The following is a 26662-nucleotide window of genomic DNA, read 5'->3' as shown; positions in this document are numbered from 1 at the left end:
TTTTGGGCTTATGCCAACTACCCTCCCCATCTAGTTCTAATTTCCTGTACTCAGATCTCTACAATACTTTGCAAAAATACTAACATCGATAATATTTGCCGATTGGCATGGTTTCCGAGTCGAAATAAGACATTTTCACTATGGCGTCATTTTACTACAACTACCAGAATCCTTCTGGTTTTTCTTTTCTCATGCTAATTAGAACTATTGTTCTTTGCTCTCCACTGGGATTAAAAAATTTGCATTTGAAAAGGAAAACGAAATCAATTCTGGTAGTTGTAGTAAAATGACGCCATCATGAAAATGGCCTATTAACGAGTGGCTGACAACCAGTATCTTTAGTTAAGGGAAAAAATAAAGGTCACGTGACCGGGACTTGTGACAACACCAGATGAAAGCCATACACAAGCATTACTCAAAACTATGGTTGGAGCTAGGATATTCGGGATTAGGGTTAAGATCTAGGGTTAAGGTTAAGTTCTGGCCCCTAGGGTAATGTACGTGTGAGGACTATGGTTTGTACGAGAGTAAGTTACGTGACAGACACTCCCACCCAACTTTGACTTTATTGGATAAATGCCTGTTGTCCTTTGGCTATCTTGAGTCTAAAATACTTTTTCATTTAAGCCCAAATTTCAAAATAACTTCCCCTCTTACTCTGATTTCGTCCTTTCTTACAACGTTGGTCATTTTTGGGCTCATGCCAACTACCCTCCCCCTCTAGTTCTAATTTCCTGTACTCAGATCTCTACAATACTTTGCAAAAATACTAATATCGATAATATTGTCCGATTGGCATGGTTTCCGAGTTGAAATAGGACATTTTCACTATGGCGTCATTTTACTACAACTACCAGAATCCTTCTGGTTTTTCTTTTCTCATGCTAATTAGAGCTATTGTTCTTTGCTCTCCACTGGGATTACAAAATTTGCATTTGAAAAGGAAAACGAAATCAATTCTGGTAGTTGTAATAAAATGATGCCATCATGAAAACGGCCTATTAACGAGTGGATGACAACCAGTATCTTTAGTTAAGGGAAAAAATCAAGGTCACGTGACCGGGACTTGTGACATCACCAGATGAAAGCCATACACAAGCATTACTCAAAACTATGGTTGGAGCTAGGATATCAAGGCTTAGGGTTAAGATCTAGGGTTAAGGTTAAGTTCTGGCCCCTAGGGTAATGTACGTGTGAGGGCTATGGTTTGTACGAGGGTAAGTTACGTGACAGACACTCCCACCCAACTTTGACACTATTGGATAAATGCCTGTTGTCCTTTGGCTATCTTCAGTCTAAAATACTTTCTCATTTAAGCCGAAATTACAAAATAACTTCCCCTCTTTCTCTGATTTCGTCCTTTCTTACAACGTTGGTCATTTTTGGGCTCATGCCAACTACCCTCCCCCTCTAGTTCTAATTTCCTGTACTCAGATCTCTACAATACTTTGCAAAAATACTAATATCGATAATATTTGCCGATTGGCATGGTTTCCGAGTTGAAATAGGACATTTTCACTATGGCGTCATTTTACTACAACTACCAGAATCCTTCTGGTTTTTCTTTTCTCATGCTAATTAGAGCTATTGTTCTTTGCTCTCCACTGGGATTACAAAATTTGCATTTGAAAAGGAAAACGAAATCAATTCTGGTAGTTGGAGTGAAATGATGCCATCATGACAATGGCCTATAAACGAGTGGCTGACAATCCGTATCTTTAGTTAGGGGAAAAAATCAAGGTCACGTGACCGGGACTTGTGACATCACCAGATGAAAGCCATACACAAGCATTACTCAAAACTATGGTTGGAGCTAGGATATTCGGGATTAGGGTTAAGATCTAGGGTTAAGGTTAAGTTCTGGCCCCTAGGGTAATGTACGTGTGAGGACTATGGTTTGTACGAGAGTAAGTTACGTGACAGACACTCCCACCCAACTTTGACTTTACTGGATAAATGCCTGTTGTCCTTTGGCTATCTTGAGTCTAAAATACTTTTTCATTTAAGCCCAAATTTCAAAATAACTTCCCCTCTTACTCTGATTTCGTCCTTTCTTACAACGTTGGTCATTTTTGGGCTCATGCCAACTACCCTCCCCCTCTAGTTCTAATTTCCTGTACTCAGATCTCTACAATACTTTGCAAAAATACTAATATCGATAATATTTGCCGATTGGCATGGTTTCCGAGTTGAAATAGGACATTTTCACTATGGCGTCATTTTACTACAACTACCAGAATCCTTCTGGTTTTTCTTTTCTCATGCTAATTAGAGCTATTGTTCTTTGCTCTCCACTGGGATTACAAAATTTGCATTTGAAAAGGAAAACGAAATCAATTCTGGTAGTTGTAGTAAAATGACGCCATCATGAAAATGGCCTATTAACGAGTGGCTGACAACCAGTATCTTTAGTTAAGGGAAAAAATCAAGGTCATGTGACGGGGACTTGGTACATCACCAGATGAAAGCCATACACAAGCATTACTCAAAACTATGGTTGGAGCTAGGATACCCAGGATTAGGGTTAAGATCTAGGGTTAAGGCTAACTTCTGGCCCCTAAAGTGATGTACGTGTGAGAGCTATGGTTTGGACGAGGGTAAGTCACGTGACAGACACTCCCACCCAACTTTGACACTATTGGTTAAATGCCTGTTGTCCTTTGGCTATCTTGAGTCTAAAATACTTGTTCATTTAAGCTGAAATTTCAAAATAACTTCCCCTCTTACTCTGATGTCGTCCTTTCTTAAAACGTTGGTCATTTTTAGGATCATGCCAACTACCCTCTCCCTCTAGTTCTAATTTCCTGTACTCAGATCTCTACAATACTTTGCAAAAATACTAACATGGATAATATTTGCCGATTGGCATGGTTTCCGAGTTGAAATAGGACATTTTCACTATGCCCTTATTTTACTACAACTACCAGAATCCTTCTGGTTTTCCTTTTCTCATGCTAATTAGAGCTATTGTTCTTTGCTCTCCACTAGGATTACAAAATTTGCATTTGAAAAGGAAAACGAAATGAATTCTGGTAGTTGTAGTAAAATGACGCCATCATGAAAATGGCCTATAAACGAGTGGCTGACAACCAGTATCTTTAGTTAAGGGAAAAAATCAAGGTCACGTGACCGGGACTTGGTACATCACCAGATGAAAGCCATACACAAGCCTTACTCAAAACTATGGTTGGAGCTAGGATACCCAGGATTAGTGTTAAGATCTAGGGTAAAGGTTAAGTTCTGGCCCCTAAAGTGATGTACGTGTGAGGGCTATGGTTTGGACGAGGGTAAGTCACGTGACAGACACTCCCACCCAACTTTGACACTATTGGATAAATGCCTGTTGTCCTTTGGCTATCTTGAGTCTAAAATACTTTCTCATTTAAGCCGAAATTTCAAAATAACTTCCCCTCTTTCTCTGATTTCGTCCTTTCCTACATCGTTGGTCATTTTTGGGCTCATGCCAACTACCCTCCCCCTCTAGTTCTAATTTCCTGTACTCAGATCTCTACAATACTTTGCAAAAATACTAATATCGATAATATTTGCCGATTCGTATGGTTTCCGAGTTGAAATAGGACATTTTCACTATGGCGTCATTTTACTACAACTACCAGAATCCTTCTGGTTTTTCTTTTCTCATGCTAATTAGAGCTATTGTTCTTTGCTCTCCACTGGGATTACAAAATTTGCATTTGAAAAGGAAAATAAAATGAATTCTAGTAGTTGTAGTAAAATGACGGCATCATGAAAATGGCCTATTAACGAGTGGCTGACAACCAGTATCTTTAGTTAAGGGAAAAAATCAAGGTCACGTGACCGGGACTTGTGACATCACCAGATGAAAGCCATACACAAGCATTAGTCAAAACTATGGTTGGAGCTAGGATATCCAGGATTAGGGTTAAGATCTAGGGTTAAGGTTAAGTTCTGGCCCCTAGGGTGATGTACGTGTGAGGGCTATGGTTTGGACGAGGGTAAGTCACGTGACAGACACTCCCACCCAACTTTAACACTATTGGATAAATGCCTGTTGTCCTTTGGCTATCTTTAGTCTAAAACACTTTTTCATTTAAGCCCAAATTTCAAAAAAACTTCCCCTCTTACTCTGATTTCGTCCTTTCTTACAACGTTGGTCATTTTTAGGCTCATGCCAACTACCCTCCCCCTCTAGTTCTAATTTCCTGTACTCAGATCTCTACAATACTTTGCAAAAATACTAATATCGATAATATTTGCCGATTGGCATGGTTTCCGAGTTGAAATAGGACATTTTCACTATGGCGTCATTTTACTACAACTACCAGAATCCTTCTGGTTTTTCTTTTCTCATGCTAATTAGAGCTATTGTTCTTTGCTCTCCACTGGGATTACAAAATTTGCATTTGAAAAGGAAAACGAAATCAATTCTGGTAGTTGTAATAAAATGATGCCATCATGAAAACGGCCTATTAACGAGTGGATGACAACCAGTATCTTTAGTTAAGGGAAAAAATCAAGGTCACGTGACCGGGACTTGTGACATCACCAGATGAAAGCCATACACAAGCATTACTCAAAACTATGGTTGAAGCTAGGATATCCAGGATTAGGGTTAAGATCTAGGGTTAAGGTTAAGTTCTGGCCCCTAGGGTAATGTAGGTGTGAGGGCTATGGTTTGTACGAGGGTAAGTCACGTGACAGACACTTCCACCCAACTTTGACACTATTGGATAAATGCCTGTTGTCCTTTGGCTATCTTGAGTCTAAAATACTTTTTCATTTAAGCCCAAATTTCAAAATAACTTTCCCTCTTACTGTGATTTCGTCCTTTCTTACAACGTTGGTCATTTTTGGGCTCATGCCAACTACCCTCCCCCTCTAGTTCTAATTTCCTGTACTCAGATCTCTACAATACTTTGCAAAAATACTAATATCGATAATATTTGCCGATTGGCATGGTTTCCGAGTTGAAATAGGACATTTTCACTATGGCGTCATTTTACTACAACTACCAGAATCCTTCTGGTTTTTCTTTTCTCATGCTAATTAGAGCTATTGTTCTTTGCTCTCCACTGGGATTACAAAATTTGCATTTGAAAAGGAAAACGAAATGAATTCTAGTAGTTGTAGTAAAATGACGCCATCATGAAAATGGCCTATTAACGAGTGGCTGACAACCAGTATCTTTAGTTAAGGGAAAAAATCAAGGTCACGAGACCGGGACTTGTGACATCACCAGATGAAAGCCATACACAACCATTACTCAAAACTATGGTTGGAGCTAGGATATCCAGGATTAGGGTTAAGATCTAGGGTTAAGGTTAAGTTCTGGCCCCTTGGCTGATGTACGTGTGAGGGCTATGGTTTGTACGAGGGTAAGTCACGTGACAGACACTCCCACCCAACTTTGACACTATTGGATAAATGCCTGTTGTCCTTTGGCTATCTTGAGTCTAAAATTCTCTTTCAGTTAAGCGGAAACTTCAAAATAACTACCCCTCTTACTCTGATTTCGTCCTTTCTTACAACGTTGGTCATTTTGGGCTTATGCCAACTACCCTCCCCATCTAGTTCTAATGTCCTGTACTCAGATCTCTACAATACTTTGCAAAAATACTAACATCGATAATATTTGCCGATTGGCATGGTTTCCGAGTCGAAATAAGACATTTTCACTATGGCGTCATTTTACTACAACTACCAGAATCCTTCTGGTTTTTCTTTTCTCATGCTAATTAGAACTATTGTTCTTTGCTCTCCACTGGGATTACAAAATTTGCATTTGAAAAGGAAAACGAAATCAATTCTGGTAGTTGTAGTAAAATGACGCCATCATGAAAATGGCCTATTAACGAGTGGCTGACAACCAGTATCTTTAGTTAAGGGAAAAAATCAAGGTCACGTGACCGGGACTTGTGACAACACCAGATGAAAGCCATACACAAGCATTACTCAAAACTATGGTTGGAGCTAGGATATTTGGGATTAGGGTTAAGATCTAGGGTTAAGGTTAAGTTCTGGCCCCTAGGGTAATGTACGTGTGAGGACTATGGTTTGTACGAGAGTAAGTTACGTGACAGACACTCCCACCCAACTTTGACTTTATTGGATAAATGCCTGTTGTCCTTTGGCTATCTTGAGTCTAAAATACTTTTTCATTTAAGCCCAAATTTCAAAATAACTTCCCCTCTTACTCTGATTTCGTCCTTTCTTACAACGTTGGTCATTTTTGGGCTCATGCCAACTACCCTCCCCCTCTAGTTCTAATTTCCTGTACTCAGATCTCTACAATACTTTGCAAAAATACTAATATCGATAATATTGTCCGATTGGCATGGTTTCCGAGTTGAAATAGGACATTTTCACTATGGCGTCATTTTACTACAACTACCAGAATCCTTCTGGTTTTTCTTTTCTCATGCTAATTAGAGCTATTGTTCTTTGCTCTCCACTGGGATTACAAAATTTGCATTTGAAAAGGAAAACGAAATCAATTCTGGTAGTTGTAATAAAATGATGCCATCATGAAAACGGCCTATTAACGAGTGGATGACAACCAGTATCTTTAGTTAAGGGAAAAAATCAAGGTCACGTGACCGGGACTTGTGACATCACCAGATGAAAGCCATACACAAGCATTACTCAAAACTATGGTTGGAGCTAGGATATCAAGGCTTAGGGTTAAGATCTAGGGTTAAGGTTAAGTTCTGGCCCCTAGGGTAATGTACGTGTGAGGGCTATGGTTTGTACGAGGGTAAGTTACGTGACAGACACTCCCACCCAACTTTGACACTATTGGATAAATGCCTGTTGTCCTTTGGCTATCTTCAGTCTAAAATACTTTCTCATTTAAGCCGAAATTACAAAATAACTTCCCCTCTTTCTCTGATTTCGTCCTTTCTTACAACGTTGGTCATTTTTGGGCTCATGCCAACTACCCTCCCCCTCTAGTTCTAATTTCCTGTACTCAGATCTCTACAATACTTTGCAAAAATACTAATATCGATAATATTTGCCGATTGGCATGGTTTCCGAGTTGAAATAGGACATTTTCACTATGGCGTCATCTTACTACAACTACCAGAATCCTTCTGGTTTTTCTTTTCTCATGCTAATTAGAGCTATTGTTCTTTGCTCTCCACTGGGATTACAAAATTTGCATTTGAAAAGGAAAACGAAATCAATTCTGGTAGTTGGAGTGAAATGATGCCATCATGACAATGGCCTATAAACGAGTGGCTGACAATCCGTATCTTTAGTTAGGGGAAAAAATCAAGGTCACGTGACCGGGACTTGTGACATCACCAGATGAAAGCCATACACAAGCATTACTCAAAACTATGGTTGGAGCTAGGATATTCGGGATTAGGGTTAAGATCTAGGGTTAAGGTTAAGTTCTGGCCCCTAGGGTAATGTACGTGTGAGGACTATGGTTTGTACGAGAGTAAGTTACGTGACAGACACTCCCACCCAACTTTGACTTTACTGGATAAATGCCTGTTGTCCTTTGGCTATCTTGAGTCTAAAATACTTTTTCATTTAAGCCCAAATTTCAAAATAACTTCCCCTCTTACTCTGATTTCGTCCTTTCTTACAACGTTGGTCATTTTTGGGCTCATGCCAACTACCCTCCCCCTCTAGTTCTAATTTCCTGTACTCAGATCTCTACAATACTTTGCAAAAATACTAATATCGATAATATTTGCCGATTGGCATGGTTTCCGAGTTGAAATAGGACATTTTCACTATGGCGTCATTTTACTACAACTACCAGAATCCTTCTGGTTTTTCTTTTCTCATGCTAATTAGAGCTATTGTTCTTTGCTCTCCACTGGGATTACAAAATTTGCATTTGAAAAGGAAAACGAAATCAATTCTGGTAGTTGTAGTAAAATGACGCCATCATGAAAATGGCCTATTAACGAGTGGCTGACAACCAGTATCTTTAGTTAAGGGAAAAAATCAAGGTCATGTGACGGGGACTTGGTACATCACCAGATGAAAGCCATACACAAGCATTACTCAAAACTATGGTTGGAGCTAGGATACCCAGGATTAGGGTTAAGATCTAGGGTTAAGGCTAACTTCTGGCCCCTAAAGTGATGTACGTGTGAGAGCTATGGTTTGGACGAGGGTAAGTCACGTGACAGACACTCCCACCCAACTTTGACACTATTGGTTAAATGCCTGTTGTCCTTTGGCTATCTTGAGTCTAAAATACTTGTTCATTTAAGCTGAAATTTCAAAATAACTTCCCCTCTTACTCTGATGTCGTCCTTTCTTAAAACGTTGGTCATTTTTAGGATCATGCCAACTACCCTCTCCCTCTAGTTCTAATTTCCTGTACTCAGATCTCTACAATACTTTGCAAAAATACTAACATGGATAATATTTGCCGATTGGCATGGTTTCCGAGTTGAAATAGGACATTTTCACTATGCCCTTATTTTACTACAACTACCAGAATCCTTCTGGTTTTCCTTTTCTCATGCTAATTAGAGCTATTGTTCTTTGCTCTCCACTAGGATTACAAAATTTGCATTTGAAAAGGAAAACGAAATGAATTCTGGTAGTTGTAGTAAAATGACGCCATCATGAAAATGGCCTATAAACGAGTGGCTGACAACCAGTATCTTTAGTTAAGGGAAAAAATCAAGGTCACGTGACCGGGACTTGGTACATCACCAGATGAAAGCCATACACAAGCATTACTCAAAACTATGGTTGGAGCTAGGATACCCAGGATTAGGGTTAAGATCTAGGGTTAAGGTTAAGTTCTGGCCCCTAGGGTAATGTACGTGTGAGGGCTATGGTTTGTACGAGGGTAAGTCACGTGACAGACACTCCCACCCAACTTTGACACTATTGGATAAATGCCTGTTGTCCTTTTGCTATCTTGAGTCTAAAATACTTGTTCATTTAAGCTGAAATTTGAAAATAACTTCCCCTCTTACTCTGATTTCGTCCTTTCTTAAAACGTTGGTCATTTTTAGGATCATGCCAACTACCCTCCCCCCCTAGTTCTAATTCCCTGTACTCAGATCTCTACAATACTTTTCAAAAATACTAATATCGATAATACTTGCCGATTGGCATGGTTTCTGAGTTGAAATAAGACATTTTCACTATGGCGTCATTTTACTATAACTACCAGAATCCTTCTGGTTTTTCTTTTCTCATGCTAATTAGAGCTATTGTTCTTTGCTCTCCACTAGGATTACAAAATTTGCATTTGAAAAGGAAAACGAAATGAATTCTGGTAGTTGTAGTAAAATGACGCCATCATGAAAATGGCCTATTAACGAGTGTTTGACAACCAGTATCTTTAGTTAAGGGAAAAAATCAACGTCACGTGACCGGGACTTGTGACATCACCAGATGAAAGCCATACACAAGCATTACTCAAAACTATGGTTGGAGCTAGGATACCCAGGATTAGTGTTAAGATCTAGGGTAAAGGTTAAGTTCTGGCCCCTAAAGTGATGTACGTGTGAGGGCTATGGTTTGGACGAGGGTAATCCACGTGACAGACACTCCCACCCAACTTTGACAATATTGGATAAATGCATGTTGTCCTTTGGCGATCTTGAGTCTAAAATACTTTCTCTTTTAAGCCAAAATTTCAAAATAACTTCCCCTCTTTCTCTGATTTCGTCCTTTCTTACAACGTTGGTCATTTTTGGGCTCATGCCAACTACCCTCCCCCTCTAGTTCTAATTTCCTGTACTCAGATCTCTACAATACTTTGCAAAAATACTAATATCGATAATATTTGCCGATTGGCATGGTTTCCGAGTTGAAATAGGACATTTTCACTATGGCGTCATTTTACTACAACTACCAGAATCCTCCTGGTTTTTCTTTTCTCATGCTAATTAGAGCTATTGTTCTTTGCTCTCCACTGGGATTACAAAATTTGCATTTGAAAAGGAAAACGAAATCAATTCTGGTAGTTGTAATAAAATGATGCCATCATGAAAACGGCCTATTAACGAGTGGATGACAACCAGTATCTTTAGTTAAGGGAAAAAATCAAGGTCACGTGACCGGGACTTGTGACATCACCAGATGAAAGCCATACACAAGCATTAATCAAAACTATGGTTGGAGCTAGGATATCAAGGCTTAGGGTTAAGATCTAGGGTTAAGGTTAAGTTCTGGCCCCTAGGGTAATGTACGTGTGAGGGCTATGGTTTGTACGAGGGTAAGTTACGTGACAGACACTCCCACCCAACTTTGACACTATTGGATAAATGCATGTTGTCCTTTGGCTATCTTCAGTCTAAAATACTTTCTCATTTAAGCCGAAATTACAAAATAACTTCCCCTCTTTCTCTGATTTCGTCCTTTCTTACAACGTTGGTCATTTTTGGGCTCATGCCAACTACCCTCTCCATCTAGTTCTAATGTACTGTACTCAGATCTCTACAATACTTTGCAAAAATACTAATATCGATAATATTTGCCGATTGGCATGGTTTCCGAGTTGAAATAGGACATTTTCACTATGGCGTCATTTTACTACAACTACCAGAATCCTTCTGGTTTTTCTTTTCTCATGCTAATTAGAGCTATTGTTCTTTGCTCTCCACTGGGATTACAAAATTTGCATTTGAAAAGGAAAACGAAATCAATTCTGGTAGTTGGAGTGAAATGATGCCATCATGACAATGGCCTATAAACGAGTGGCTGACAATCCGTATCTTTAGTTAGGGGAAAAAATCAAGGTCACGTGACCGGCACTTGTGACATCACCAGATGAAAGCCATACACAAGCATTACTCAAAACTATGGTTGGAGCTAGGATATTCGGGATTAGGGTTAAGATCTAGGGTTAAGGTTAAGTTCTGGCCCCTAGGGTAATGTACGTGTGAGGACTATGGTTTGTACGAGAGTAAGTTACGTGACAGACACTCCCACCCAACTTTGACTTTACTGGATAAATGCCTGTTGTCCTTTGGCTATCTTGAGTCTAAAATACTTTTTCATTTAAGCCCAAATTTCAAAATAACTTCCCCTCTTACTCTGATTTCGTCCTTTCTTACAACGTTGGTCATTTTTGGGCTCATGCCAACTACCCTCCCCCTCTAGTTCTAATTTCCTGTACTCAGATCTCTACAATACTTTGCAAAAATACTAATATCGATAATATTTGCCGATTGGCATGGTTTCCGAGTTGAAATAGGACATTTTCACTATGGCGTCATTTTACTACAACTACCAGAATCCTTCTGGTTTTTCTTTTCTCATGCTAATTAGAGCTATTGTTCTTTGCTCTCCACTGGGATTACAAAATTTGCATTTGAAAAGGAAAACGAAATCAATTCTGGTAGTTGTAGTAAAATGACGCCATCATGAAAATGGCCTATTAACGAGTGGCTGACAACCAGTATCTTTAGTTAAGGGAAAAAATCAAGGTCATGTGACGGGGACTTGGTACATCACCAGATGAAAGCCATACACAAGCATTACTCAAAACTATGGTTGGAGCTAGGATACCCAGGATTAGGGTTAAGATCTAGGGTTAAGGCTAACTTCTGGCCCCTAAAGTGATGTACGTGTGAGAGCTATGGTTTGGACGAGGGTAAGTCACGTGACAGACACTCCCACCCAACTTTGACACTATTGGTTAAATGCCTGTTGTCCTTTGGCTATTTTGAGTCTAAAATACTTGTTCATTTAAGCTGAAATTTCAAAATAACTTCCCCTCTTACTCTGATGTCGTCCTTTCTTAAAACGTTGGTCATTTTTAGGATCATGCCAACTACCCTCTCCCTCTAGTTCTAATTTCCTGTACTCAGATCTCTACAATACTTTGCAAAAATACTAACATGGATAATATTTGCCGATTGGCATGGTTTCCGAGTTGAAATAGGACATTTTCACTATGCCCTTATTTTACTACAACTACCAGAATCCTTCTGGTTTTCCTTTTCTCATGCTAATTAGAGCTATTGTTCTTTGCTCTCCACTAGGATTACAAAATTTGCATTTGAAAAGGAAAACGAAATGAATTCTGGTAGTTGTAGTAAAATGACGCCATCATGAACATGGCCTATAAACGAGTGGCTGACAACCAGTATCTTTAGTTAAGGGAAAAAATCAAGGTCACGTGACCGGGACTTGGTACATCACCAGATGAAAGCCATACACAAGCATTACTCAAAACTATGGTTGGAGCTAGGATACCCAGGATTAGGGTTAAGATCTAGGGTTAAGGTTAAGTTCTGGCCCCTAGGGTAATGTACGTGTGAGGGCTATGGTTTGTACGAGGGTAAGTCACGTGACAGACACTCCCACCCAACTTTGACACTATTGGATAAATGCCTGTTGTCCTTTTGCTATCTTGAGTCTAAAATACTTGTTCATTTAAGCTGAAATTTGAAAATAACTTCCCCTCTTACTCTGATTTCGTCCTTTCTTAAAACGTTGGTCATTTTTAGGATCATGCCAACTACCCTCCCCCCCTAGTTCTAATTCCCTGTACTCAGATCTCTACAATACTTTTCAAAAATACTAATATCGATAATACTTGCCGATTGGCATGGTTTCTGAGTTGAAATAAGACATTTTCACTATGGCGTCATTTTACTATAACTACCAGAATCCTTCTGGTTTTTCTTTTCTCATGCTAATTAGAGCTATTGTTCTTTGCTCTCCACTAGGATTACAAAATTTGCATTTGAAAAGGAAAACGAAATGAATTCTGGTAGTTGTAGTAAAATGACGCCATCATGAAAATGGCCTATTAACGAGTGTTTGACAACCAGTATCTTTAGTTAAGGGAAAAAATCAACGTCACGTGACCGGGACTTGTGACATCACCAGATGAAAGCCATACACAAGCATTACTCAAAACTATGGTTGGAGCTAGGATACCCAGGATTAGTGTTAAGATCTAGGGTAAAGGTTAAGTTCTGGCCCCTAAAGTGATGTACGTGTGAGGGCTATGGTTTGGACGAGGGTAATCCACGTGACAGACACTCCCACCCAACTTTGACAATATTGGATAAATGCATGTTGTCCTTTGGCGATCTTGAGTCTAAAATACTTTCTCTTTTAAGCCAAAATTTCAAAATAACTTCCCCTCTTTCTCTGATTTCGTCCTTTCTTACAACGTTGGTCATTTTTGGGCTCATGCCAACTACCCTCCCCCTCTAGTTCTAATTTCCTGTACTCAGATCTCTACAATACTTTGCAAAAATACTAATATCGATAATATTTGCCGATTGGCATGGTTTCCGAGTTGAAATAGGACATTTTCACTATGGCGTCATTTTACTACAACTACCAGAATCCTCCTGGTTTTTCTTTTCTCATGCTAATTAGAGCTATTGTTCTTTGCTCTCCACTGGGATTACAAAATTTGCATTTGAAAAGGAAAACGAAATCAATTCTGGTAGTTGTAATAAAATGATGCCATCATGAAAACGGCCTATTAACGAGTGGATGACAACCAGTATCTTTAGTTAAGGGAAAAAATCAAGGTCACGTGACCGGGACTTGTGACATCACCAGATGAAAGCCATACACAAGCATTACTCAAAACTATGGTTGGAGCTAGGATATCAAGGCTTAGGGTTAAGATCTAGGGTTAAGGTTAAGTTCTGGCCCCTAGGGTAATGTACGTGTGAGGGCTATGGTTTGTACGAGGGTAAGTTACGTGACAGACACTCCCACCCAACTTTGACACTATTGGATAAATGCATGTTGTCCTTTGGCTATCTTCAGTCTAAAATACTTTCTCATTTAAGCCGAAATTACAAAATAACTTCCCCTCTTTCTCTGATTTCGTCCTTTCTTACAACGTTGGTCATTTTTGGGCTCATGCCAACTACCCTCTCCATCTAGTTCTAATGTACTGTACTCAGATCTCTACAATACTTTGCAAAAATACTAATATCGATAATATTTGCCGATTGGCATGGTTTCCGAGTTGAAATAGGACATTTTCACTATGGCGTCATTTTACTACAACTACCAGAATCCTTCTGGTTTTTCTTTTCTCATGCTAATTAGAGCTATTGTTCTTTGCTCTCCACTGGGATTACAAAATTTGCATTTGAAAAGGAAAACGAAATCAATTCTGGTAGTTGGAGTAAAATGATGCCATCATGACAATGGCCTATAAACGAGTGGCTGACAATCCGTATCTTTAGTTAGGGGAAAAAATCAAGGTCACGTGACCGGGACTTGTGACATCACCAGATGAAAGCCATACACAAGCATTAATCAAAACTATGGTTGGAGCTAGGATATTCGGGATTAGGGTTAAGATCTAGGGTTAAGGTTAAGTTCTGGCCCCTATGGTAATGTACGTGTGAGGACTATGGTTTGTACGAGAGTAAGTTACGTGACAGACACTCCCACCCAACTTTGACTTTATTGGATAAATGCCTGTTGTCCTTTGGCTATCTTGAGTGTAAAATACTTTTTCATTTAAGCCCAAATTTCAAAATAACTTCCCCTCTTACTCTGATTTCGTCCTTTCTTACAACGTTGGTCATTTTTGGGCTCATGCCAACTACCCTCCCCCTCTAGTTCTAATTTCCTGTACTCAGATCTCTACAATACTTTGCAAAAATACTAATATCGATAATATTGTCCGATTGGCATGGTTTCCGAGTTGAAATAGGACATTTTCACTATGGCGTCATTTTACTACAACTACCAGAATCCTTCTGGTTTTTCTTTTCTCATGCTAATTAGAGCTATTGTTCTTTGCTCTCCACTGGGATTACAAAATTTGCATTTGAAAAGGAAAACGAAATGAATTCTGGTAGTTGTAGTAAAATGACGCCATCATGAAAATGGCCTATTAACGAGTGGCTGACAACCAGTATCTTTAGTTAAGGGAAAAAATCAAGGTCATGTGACGGGGACTTGGTACATCACCAGATGAAAGCCATACACAAGCATTACTCAAAACTATGGTTGGAGCTAGGATACCCAGGATTAGGGTTAAGATCTAGGGTTAAGGCTAACTTCTGGCCCCTAAAGTGATGTACGTGTGAGAGCTATGGTTTGGACGAGGGTAAGTCACGTGACAGACACTCCCACCCAACTTTGACACTATTGGTTAAATGCCTGTTGTCCTTTGGCTATCTTGAGTCTAAAATACTTGTTCATTTAAGCTGAAATTTCAAAATAACTTCCCCTCTTACTCTGATGTCGTCCTTTCTTAAAACGTTGGTCATTTTTAGGATCATGCCAACTACCCTCTCCCTCTAGTTCTAATTTCCTGTACTCAGATCTCTACAATACTTTGCAAAAATACTAACATGGATAATATTTGCCGATTGGCATGGTTTCCGAGTTGAAATAGGACATTTTCACTATGCCGTCATTTTACTACAACTACCAGAATCCTTCTGGTTTTCCTTTTCTCATGCCAATTAGAGCTATTGTTCTTTGCTCTCCACTAGGATTACAAAATTTGCATTTGAAAAGGAAAACGAAATGAATTCTGGTAGTTGTAGTAAAATGACGCCATCATGAAAATGGCCTATAAACGAGTGGCTGACAACCAGTATCTTTAGTTAAGGGAAAAAATCAAGGTCACGTGACCGGGACTTGGTACATCACCAGATGAAAGCCATACACAAGCATTACTCAAAACTATGGTTGGAGCTAGGATACCCAGGATTAGTGTTAAGATCTAGGGTAAAGGTTAAGTTCTGGCCCCTAAAGTGATGTACGTGTAAGGGCTATGGTTTGGACGAGGGTAAGTCACGTGACAGACACTCCCACCCAACTTTGACACTATTGGATAAATGCCTGTTGTCCTTTGGCTATCTTCAGTCTAAAATACTTTCTCTTTTAAGCCAAAATTTCAAAATAACTTCCCCTCTTTCTCTGATTTCGTCCTTTCTTACAACGTTGGTCATTTTGGGCTCATGCCAACTACCCTCCCCATCTAGTTCTAATTTCCTGTACTCAGATCTCTACAATACTTTGCAAAAATACTAATATCGATAATATTTGCCGATTGGCATGGTTTCCGAGTTGAAATAGGACATTTTCACTATGGCGTCATTTTACTACAACTACCAGAATCCTTCTGGTTTTTCTTTTCTCATGCTAATTAGAGCTATTGTTCTTTGCTCTCCACTGGGATTACAAAATTTGCATTTGAAAAGGAAAACGAAATCAATTCTGGTAGTTGGAGTAAAATGATGCCATCATGACAATGGCTTATAAACGAGTGGCTGACAATCCGTATCTTTAGTTAGGGGAAAAAATCAAGGTCACGTGACCGGGACTTGTGACATCACCAGATGAAAGCCATACACAAGCATTACTCAAAACTGTGGTTGGAGCTAGGATATTCGGGATTAGGGTTAAGATCTAGGGTTAAGGTTAAGTTCTGGCCCCTAGGGTAATGTACGTGTGAGGACTATGGTTTGTATGAGGGTAAGTCACGTGACAGACACTGCCACCCAACTTTGACACTATTGGATAAATCCCTGTTGTCCTTTGGCTATCTTGAGTTTAAAATACTTTCTCATTTAAGCTGAAATTTCAAAATAACTTTCCCTCTTACTCTGATTTCGTCTTTTCTTACAACGTTAGTGATTTTTGGGCTCATGCCAACTACCCTCCCCGTCTAGTTCTAATTTCCTGTACTCAGATCTCTAGAATACTTTGCAAAAATACTAATATCAATAATATTTGCCGATTGGTATGGTTTCCTAGTTTAAATAGGACATTTTAACTATGGCGTCATTTTACTACAACTACCAGAATCCTTCTGGTTTTTCTTTTCTCATGCTAATTAGAGCTATTGTTCTTTGCTCTCCACTGGGATTACAAAATTTGCATTTGAAAAGGAAAACGAAATGAATTCTGGTAGTTGTAGTAAAATGACGCCATCATGAAAATGGCCTATTAACAAGTGGCTGACAACCAGTATCTTTAGTTAAGGGAAAAAATCAAGGTCACCTTACCGGGACTTTTGACATCACCAGATGAAAGCCATACACAAGAATTACTCAAAACTATGGTTGGAGCTAGGATATCCAGGATTAGGGTTAAGATCTAGGGTTAAGATTAAGTTCTGGCCCCTAGGGTAATGTACGTGTGAGGGCTATGGTTTGTACGAGGGTAAGTCACGTGACAGACACTCCCACCCAACTTTGACACTATTGGATAAATGCCTGTTGTCCTTTGGCTATCTTGAGTCTAAAATACTTTTTTATTTAAGCTGAAATTTCAAAATAACTTTCCCTCTTTCTCTGATTTCGTCCTTTCTTACAACGTTGGTCATTTTTGGGCTCATGCCAACTACCCTCCCCTTCTAGTTCTAATTTCATGTACTCAGATCTCTACAGTACTTTGGAAAAAAGCTAATATCGATAATATTTGCCGATTGGCATGGTTTCCGAGTTGAAATAGGACATTTTCACTATGGCGTCATTTTACTACAACTACCAGAATCCTTCTGGTTTTTCTTTTCTCATGCTAATTAGAGCTATTGTTCTTTGCTGTCCACTAGGATTACAAAATTTGCATTTGAAAAGGGAAACGAAATGAATTATGGTAGTTGTAGTAAAATGACGCCATCATGAAAATGGCCTATTCACGAGTGCCTGACAACCAGTATCTTCAGTTAAGGGAAAAAATCAAGGTCACGTGACCGGGACTTGTGACATCACCAGATGAAAGCCATACACAAGCATTAGTCAAAACTATGGTTAGAGCTAGGATATCAAGGATTAGGGTTAAGATCTAGGGTTAAGGTTAAGTTCTGGCCCCTAGGGTAATGTACGTGTGAGGACTATAGTTTGTACGAGGGTAAGTCACGTGACAGACACTCCCACCCAACGTTGACACTATTGGATAAATGCCTGTTGTGCTTTGGCTATCTTGAGTTTGAAATACTTTCTCATTTAAGCAGAAATTTTAAAATAACTTCCCCTCTTACTCTGACTTCGTCCTTTCTTAAAACGTTGGTCATTTTTAGGATTATGCCAACTACCCTCCCCCTCTAGTTCTAATTTGCTGTACTCAGATCTCTACAATACTTTGCAAAAATACTAATATCGATAATATTTGCCGATTGGTATGGTTTCCTAGTTTAAATAGGACATTTTAACTATGGCGTCATTTTACTACAACTACCAGAATCCTTCTGGTTTTTCTTTTCTCATGCTAATTAGAGCTATTGTTCTTTGCTCTCCACTGGGATTACAAAATTTGCATTTGAAAAGGAAAACGAAATGAATTCTGGTAGTTGTAGTAAAATGACGCCATCATGAAAATGGCCTATTCACGAGTGGCTGACAACCAGTATCTTTAGTTAAGGGAAAAAATCAAGGTCACGTGACCGGGACTTGTGACATCACCAGATGAAAGCCATACACAAGCATTACTCAAAACTATGGTTGGAGCTAGGATATCCAGGATTAGGGTTAAGATCTAGGGTTAAGGTTAAGTTCTGGCCCCTAGGCTGATGTACGTGTGAGGGCTTTGGTTTGTACAAGGGTAAGTCACGTGACAGACACTCCCACCCAACTTTGACACTATTGGATAAGTACCTGTTGTCCTTTGGCTATCTTGAGTCTAAAATTCTTTTCCATTTAAGCCGAAATTTCAAAATAACTACCCCTCTTACTCTGATTTCGTCCTTTCTTACAACGTTGGTCATTTTTAGGCTCATGCCAACTACCCTCCCCCTCTAGTTCTAATTTGCTGTACTCAGATCTCTACAATACTTTGCAAAAATACTAATATCGATAATATTTGATAATTGGCATGGTTTCCGAGTTGAAATAGGACATTTTAACTATGGCGTCATTTTACTACAACTACCAGAATCCTTCTGGTTTTTCTTTTCTCATGCTAATTAGAGCTATTGTTCTTTGCTGTCCACTGGGATTACAAAATTTGCATTTGAAAAGGAAAGCGAAATCAATTCTGCTAGTTGTAGTAAAATGATGCCATCATGAAAATGGCCTATTAAAGAGTGGCTGACAACCCGTATCTTTAGTTAAGGGAAAAAATCAAGGTCACGTGACCGGGACTTGTGACATCACCAGATAAAAGCCATACACAAGCATTACTCAAAACTATCGTTGGAGCTAGGATATTCGGGATTAAGGTTAAGATCTAGGGTTAAGGTTAAGTTCTGGCCCCTAGGGTGATGTGCGTGTGAGGGCTATGGTTTGGACGAGGGTAAGTCACGTGACACACACTCCCACCCAACTTTGACACTATTGGATAAATGCCTGTTGTCCTTTGGCTATCTTGAGTCTAAAATACTTTTTCATTTAAGCCCAAATTTCAAAATAACTTTCTTTCTTACTCTGATTTCGTCCTTTCTTACAACGTTGGTCATTTTTAGGCTCATGCCAACTACCCTCCCCCTCTAGTTCTAATTTGCTGTACTCAGATCTCTACAATACTTTGCAAAAATACTAATATCGATAATATTTGATAATTGGCATGGTTTCCGAGTTGAAATAGGACATTTTAACTATGGCGTCATTTTACTACAACTACCAGAATCCTTCTGGTTTTTCTTTTCTCATGCTAATTAGAGCTATTGTTCTTTGCTCTCCACTGCGATTACAAAATTTGCATTTGAAAAGGAAAACGAAATGAATTCTGGTAGTTGTAGTAAAATGACGCCATCATGAAAATGGCCTATTAACAAGTGGCTGACAACCAGTATCTTTAGTTAAAAGAAAAAATCAAGGTCACGTGACGCGGACTTCTGACATCACCAGATGAAAGCCATACACCAATATTACTCAAAACTATGGTTGGAGCTAGGATATCCAGGATTAGGGTTAAGATCTAGAGTTAAGGTTAAGTTCTGGCCCCTAAAGTGATGTACGTGTGAGGGCTATGGTTTGGACGAGGGTAAGTCACGTGACAGACACTCCCACCCAACTTTGACACTATTGGATAAATGCCTGTTGTCCTTTGGCTATCTTGAGTCTAAAATACTTTCTCATTTAAGCCGAAATTTCAAAATAACTTCCCCTCTTTCTCTGATTTCGTCCTTTCTTACAACGTTGGTCGTTTTTGGGCTCATACCAACTACCCTCCCCTTGTAGTTCTAATTTCATGTACTCAGATCTCTACAATACTTTGCAAAAATACTAATATCGATAATATTTGCCGATTGGCATGGTTTCCGAGTTGAAATAGGACATTTTCACTAGGGCGTCATTTTACTACAACTACCAGAATCCTTCTGGTTTTTCTTTTCTCATGCTAATTAGAGCTATTGTTCTTTGCTGTCCACTGGGATTACAAAATTTGCATTTGAAAAGGAAAACGAAATGAATTCTGGTAGTTGTAGTAAAATGATGCCATCATGAAAATGACGTATTCACGAGTGGCTGACAACCAGTATCTTTAGTTAAGGGAAAAAATCAAGGTCACGTGACCGGGACTTGTGACATCACCAGATGAAAGCTATACACAAGCATTACTCAAAACTATGGTTGGAGCTAGGATATTCGGGATTAGGGTTAAGGTCTAGGGTTAAGGTTAAGTTCTGGCCCCTAGGGCTATGTACGTGTGAGGGCTATGGTTTGGACGAGGGTAAGTCACGTGACAGACACTCCCACCCAACTTTGACACTATTGGATAAATGCCTGTTGTCCTTTGCCTATCTTGAGTCTAAAATACTTTTTCATTTAAGCCGAAATTTAAAAATAACTGCCTCTCTTTCTCTGATTTCGTCCTTTCTTACAACGTTGGTCATTTTGGGCTTATGCCAACTACCCTCCCCCTCTAGTTCTAATTTCTTGTACTCAGATCTCTAGAGTACTTTGCAAAAATACTAATATCAATAATATTTGCCGATTGGCATGTTTTCCGAGTTGAAATAGGACATTTTCACTATGGCGTCATTTTACTACAACTACCAGAATCCTTCTGGTTTTTCTTTTCTCATGCTAATTAGAGCTATTGTTCTTTGCTCTCCACTGGGATTACAAAATTTGCATTTGAAAAGGAAAACGAAATGAATTCTGGTAGTTGTAGTAAAATGACGCCATCATGAAAATGGCCTATTAACGAGTGGCTGACAACCAGTATCTTTAGTTAAGGGACAAAATCAAGGTCACGTGACCGGGACTTGTGACATCACCAGATGAAAGCCATACACAAGCATTACTCAAAACAGTGGTTGGAGCTAGGATATCCAGGATTAGGGTTAAGATCTAGGGTTAAGGTTAAGTTCTGGCCCCTAGGGTGACGTACGTGTCAGGGCTATGGTTTGAACGAGGGTAAGTCACGTGACAGACACTCCCAGCCAACTTTGACACTATTGGATAAATGCCTGTTGTGCTTTGGCTATCTTGAGTCTAAAATACTTTCTCTTTTAAGCTGAAATTTCAAAATAACTTCCCCTCTTACTCTGATTTCGTCCTTTCTTACAACGTTGGTCATTTTTAGGATCATGCCAACTACCCTCCCCCTCTAGTTCTAAATTCCTGTACTCAGATCTCTACAATACTTTGCAAAAATACTAATATCGATAATATTTGCCGATTGGTATGGTTTCCGAGTTGAAATAAGACATTTTCACTATGGCGTCATTTTACTACAACTACCAGAATCCTTCTGGTTTTTCTTTTCTCATGCTAATTAGAGCTAATGTTCTTTGCTCTCCACTGGGATTAAAAAATTTGCATTTGAAAAGGAAAACGAAAGGAATTCTGGTAGTTGTAGTAAAATGACGCCATCATGAAAATGGCCTATTAACGATTGGCTGACAACCAGTATCTTTAATTAAGGGAAAAAATCAAGGTCACGTGACCCGGACTTGTGACATCAGCAGATGAAAGCCATACACAAGTATTACTCAAAACTATGGTTGGAGCTAGGATATCCAGGATTAGGGTTAAGATCTAGGGTTAAGGTTAAGTTCTGGCCCCAAGGGTAATGTACGTGTGAGGACTATGGTTTGTACGAGAGTAAGTCACGTGACAGACACTCCCACCCAACTTTTACTTTATTGGATAAATACCTGTTGTCCTTTGGCTATCTTGAGTCTAAAATACTTTTTAATTTTAGCCCAAATTTTAAAATAACTTGCCCTCTTACTCTGATTTCGTCCTTTCTTACAACGTTGGTCATTTTTGGGCTCATGCCAACTACCCTCCCCCTCTAGTTCTAATTTCCTGTACTCACATCTCTACAATACTTTGCAAAAATACTAATATCGATAATATTTGCCGATTGGCATGGTTTCCGAGTTGAAATAGGACATTTTCACTATGGCGTCATCTTACTACAACTACCAGAATCCTTCTGGTTTTTCTTTTCTCATGCTAATTAGAGCTAATGTTCTTTGCTCTCCACTAGGATTACAAAATTTGCATTTGAAAAGGAAAACAAAATGAATTCTGGTAGTTATAGTAAAATGACGCCATCATGAAAATGGCCTATTAACGATTGGGTGACAACCAGTATCTTTAGTTAAGGGAAAAAATCAAGGTCACGTGACCCGGACTTGTGACATCAGCAGATGAAAGCCATACACAAGTATTACTCAAAACTATGGTTGGAGCTAGGATATCCAGGATTAGGGTTAAGATCTAGGGTTAAGGTTAAGTTCTGGCCCCTAGGGTGATGTGCGTGTGAGGGCTATGGTTTGGACGAGGGTAAGTCACGTGACAGACACTCCCACCCAACTTTGACACTATTGGATAAATGCCTGTTGTCCTTTGGCTATCTTGAGTCTAAAATACTTTTTCATTTAAGCCCAAATTTCAAAATAACTTGCCCTCTTACTCTGATTTCGTCCTTTCTTACAACGTTGGTCATTTTTGGGCTCATGCCAACTATCCTCCCCCTCTAGTTCTAATTTTCTGTACTCAGATCTCTACAATACTTTGCAAAAATACTAATATCGATAATATTTGCCGATTGGCATGGTTTCCAAATTGAAATAGGACATTTTCACTATGGCGTCATTTTACTACAACTACCAGAATCCTTCTGGTTTTTCTTTTCTCATGCTAATTAGAGCTATTGTTCTTTGCTCTCCACTGGGATTACAAAATTTGCATTTGAAAAGGAAAACGAAATGAATTCTGGTAGTTGTAGTAAAATGACGCCATCATGAAAATGGCCTATTAACGAGTGGCTGACAACCAGTATCTTTAGTTAAGAGAAAAAATCAAGGTTACGTGACCGGGACTTGTGACATCACCAGATGAAAGCCATACACCAATATTACTCAAAACTATGGTTGGAGCTAGGATATCAAGGATTAGGGTTAAGATCTAGGGTTAACGTTAAGTTCTGGCCCCTAGGGTAATGTACGTGTGAGGACTATGGTTTGTACGAGGGTAAGTCACGTGACAGACACTCCCACCCAACTTTGACACTATTGGATAAATCCCTTTTGTCCTTTGGCTATCTTGAGTCTAAAATACTTTCTCATTTAAGCTGAAATTTCAAAAAAACTTCCCCTCTTACTCTGATTTCGTCCTTTCTTAAAACGTTGGTCATTTTTAGGATCATGCCAACTACCCTCTCCCTCTAGTTCTAATTTCCTGTACTCAGATCTCTACAATACTTTGCAAAAATACTAATATCGATAATATTTGCCGATTGGTATGGTTTCCGAGTTGAAATAGGACATTTTCACTATGGCGTCATTTTACTACAACTACCAGAATCCTTCTGGTTTTTCTTTTCTCATGCTAATTAGAGCTATTGTTCTTTGCTCTCCACTGGGATTACGAAATTTGCATTTGAAAAGAAAAACGAAATCAATTCTGGTAGTTGTAGTAAAATGACGCCATCATGAAAATGGGCTATTAACGAGTGGCTGACAACCAGTATCTTTAGTTAAGGGACAAAATCAAGGTCACGTGACCGGGACTTGTGACATCACCAGATGAAAGCCATACACAAGCAGTACTCAAAACAGTGGTTGGAGCTAGGATATCCAGGATTAGGGTTAAGATCTAGGGTTAAGGTTAAGTTCTGGCCCCTAGGGTGATGTACGTGTGAGGGCTATGGTTTGGACGAGGGTAAGTCACGTGACAGAAACTCCCACCCAACTTTGACACTATTGGATAAATGCCTGTTGTCCTTTGGCTATCTTGAGTCTAAAATACTTTCTCTTTTAAGGTGAAATTTCAAAATAACTTCCCCTCTTACTCTGATTTCGTCCTTTCTTAAAACGTTGGTTATTTTTAGGATCATGCCAACTACCCTCCCCCTCTAGTTCTAATTTCCTGTACTTAGATCTCTACAATACTTTGCAAAAATACTAATATCGATAATATTTGCCGATTGGTATGGTTTCCGAGTTGAAATAAGACATTTTCACTATGGCGTCATTTTACTACAACTACCAGAATCCTTCTGGTTTTTCTTTTCTCATGCTAATTAGAGCTAATGTTCTTTGCTCTCCACTGGGATTAAAAAAATTTGCATTTGAAAAGGAAAACGAAAGGAATTGTGGTAGTTGTAGTAAAATGACGCCATCATGAAAATGGCCTATTAACGAGTGGCTGACAACCAGTATCTTTAGTTAAGGGAAAAAATCAAGGTCATGTGACCGGGACTTGGTACATCACCAGATGAAAGCCATACACAAGCATTACTCAAAACTATGGTTGGAGCTAGGATACCCAGGATTAGGGTTAAGATCTAGGGTTAAGGTTAAGTTCTGGCCCCTAAAGTGATGTATGTGTGAGGGATATGGTTTGGACGAGGGTAAGTCACGTGACAGACACTCCCACCCAACTTTGACACTATTGGATAAATGCCTGTTGTCCTTTGGCTATCTTGAGTCTAAAATACTTTTTCATTTAAGCCCAAAGTTCAAAATAACTTTCCCTCTTACTCTGATTTCGTCCTTTCTTAAAACGTTGGTCATTTTTAGGCTCATGCCAACTACCCTCCCCCTCTAGTTCTAATTTCCTGTACTCAGATCTCTACAATACTTTGCAAAAATACTAATATCGATAATATTTGCCGATTGGTATGGTTTCCGAGTTGAAATAGGACATTTTAACTATGGCGTCATTTTACTACAACTACCAGAATCCTTCTCGTCTTTGTTTTCTCATGCTAATTATAGCTATTGTTCTTTACTCTCCACTGGGATTACAAAATTTGCATTTGAAAAGGAAAACGAAATGAATTCTGGTAGTTGTAGTAAAATGACGCCATCATGAAAATGGCCTATTAACGAGTGGCAGACAACCAGTATCTTTAGTTAAGGGAAAAAATCAACGTCACGTGACCGGGACTTGTGACATCACCAGATGAAAGCCATACACCAATATTACTCAAAACTATGGTTGGAGCTAGGATATCCAGGATTAGGGTTAAGATCTAGGGTTAACGTTAAGTTCTGGCCCCTAGGGTGATGTACGTGTGAGGGCTATGGTTTGGACGAGGGTAAGTCACGTGACAGACACTCCCACCCAACTTTGACACTATTGGATAAATGCCTGTTGCCCTTTGGCTATCTTGAGTCTAAAATACTTTTTCATTTAAGCCCAAATTTCAAAATAACTTTACCTCTTACTCTGATTTCGTCCTTTCTTACAACGTTGGTCATTTTTGGGCTCATGCCAACTACCCTCCTCCTCTACTTCTAATTTCCTGTACTCAGATCTCTACAATACTTTGCAAAAATACTAATATCGATAATATTTGCCGATTGGCATGGTTTACGAGTTGAAATAGGACATTTTCACTATGGCGTCATTTTACTACAACTACCAGAATCCTTCTGGTTTTTCTTTTCTCATGCTAATTAGAGCTATTGTTCTTTGCTCTCCACTAGGATTACAAAATTTGCATTTGAAAAGGAAAACGAAATGAATTCTGGTAGTTGTAGTAAAATGACCCCATCATGAAAATGGCCTATTAACGAGTGGCTGACAACCAGTATCTTTAGTTAAAGGAAAAAATCAAGGTCACGTGACCGGGATTTGTGACATCACCAGATGAAAGCCATACACAAACATTACTCAAAACTATGGTTGGAGCTATGATATCCAGGATTAGGGTTAAGACCTAGGGTTAGGGTTAAGTTCTGGCCCCTAGGATGATGTACATGTGAGGGCTATGGTTTAGACGAGGGTAAGTCACGTGACAGACACTCCCACCCAACTTTGACACTATTGGATAAATGCCTGTTGTCCTTTGGCTATCTTGAGTCTAAAATACTTTTTCATTTAAGCCCAAATTTCAAAATAACTTGCCCTCTTACTCTGATTTCGTCCTTTCTTACAACGTTGGTCATTTTTGGGCTCATGCCGACTACCCTCCTCCTCTAGTTCTAATTTCCTGTACTCACATCTCTACAATATATTGCAAAAATACTAATATCGATAATATTTGCCGATTGGTATGGTTTCCGAGTTGAAATAGGACATTTTCACTATGGCGTCATTTTACTACAACTACCAGAATCCTTCTGGTTTTTCTTTTCTCATGCTAATTAGAGCTAATGTTCTTTGCTCTCCACTGGGATTACAAAATTTGCATTTGAAAAGGAAAACGAAATGAATTCTGGTAGTTGTAGTAAAATGACGCCATCATGAAAATGGCCTATTAACGAGTGGCTGACAACCAGTATCTTTAGTTAAGGGAAAAAATCAAGGTCACGTGACCGGGACTTGTGACATCACCAGATGAACGCCATACACCAATATTACTCAAAACTATGGTTGGAGCTATGATATCC

The sequence above is a fragment of the Pavona decussata genome, unplaced genomic scaffold, assembly GCF_977016875.1.
Source record: "Pavona decussata unplaced genomic scaffold, jaPavDecu1.1 SCAFFOLD_34, whole genome shotgun sequence".
In the NCBI taxonomy this organism is placed as follows: domain Eukaryota; kingdom Metazoa; phylum Cnidaria; class Anthozoa; order Scleractinia; family Agariciidae; genus Pavona; species Pavona decussata.
Note: the sequence above shows the minus strand (reverse complement) of the source record.